General features: G+C 48.6%; 1 non-coding gene across 1 annotated transcript; it reads right to left on the bottom strand.

Moving 5' to 3' along the window:
• Positions 1–229: 229 nt before the first annotated feature.
• Positions 230–304, bottom strand: Trnat-ugu (transfer RNA threonine (anticodon UGU)). The gene has a single exon. It is a non-coding gene; the product is annotated as a tRNA-Thr (tRNA).
• Positions 305–648: the final 344 nt, after the last annotated feature.

Raw genomic sequence — 648 nt, 5'->3', positions numbered from 1 at the left:
AGTGGTAATTGAAGCTAGACGCATTGTACAGTCTATTTCGGAACTCGTTAGAGAATCCGAGATTCATAGTGTCAAGATTGTACCAAGAACATTTCAGACATTACCGCTCACCACGGAAAACGCAGTGGCCGACGGCGTTCACTTAACAAGAGAGCAGCGAAGTTTACGTAGAGTTGAAATGATACATACAGGCGTTGATGTACTTCATTGGGGACATGTTGAAAATGTGTGCCCCGACCGGGACTCGAACCCGGGATCTCCTGCTTACATGGCAGACGCTCTATCCATCTGAGCCACCGCGGGCACAGAGGATAGTGTGTCTATTAGGCGCACTACGAATGTAGTGGTGTGGACATGTTGGGAATGTGGATCTCACGGGGAGCGTGCAAGGGATTAGTCCCTGCAGACGCACTATCCTCTGTGCCCGCGGTGGCTCAGATGGATAGAGCGTCTGCCATGTAAGCAGGAGATCCCGGGTTCGAGTCCCGGTCAGGGCACACATTTTCAACATGTCCCCAATGAAGTACATCAACGCTTGTATGCAGCTATGGTGTCTATTTAATTATCATTTCATTTCTAGCAAAGCTGCATGGTCATCCACGGTAACTGTTCTTTCGGGAACAGATACTACTGTCATATATTACGTAG

Source organism: Schistocerca nitens, chromosome 9 (assembly GCF_023898315.1).
Source record: "Schistocerca nitens isolate TAMUIC-IGC-003100 chromosome 9, iqSchNite1.1, whole genome shotgun sequence".
NCBI lineage: Eukaryota > Metazoa > Arthropoda > Insecta > Orthoptera > Acrididae > Schistocerca > Schistocerca nitens.
Note: the sequence above shows the minus strand (reverse complement) of the source record. Positions and strands in the feature narration are given on the sequence as shown.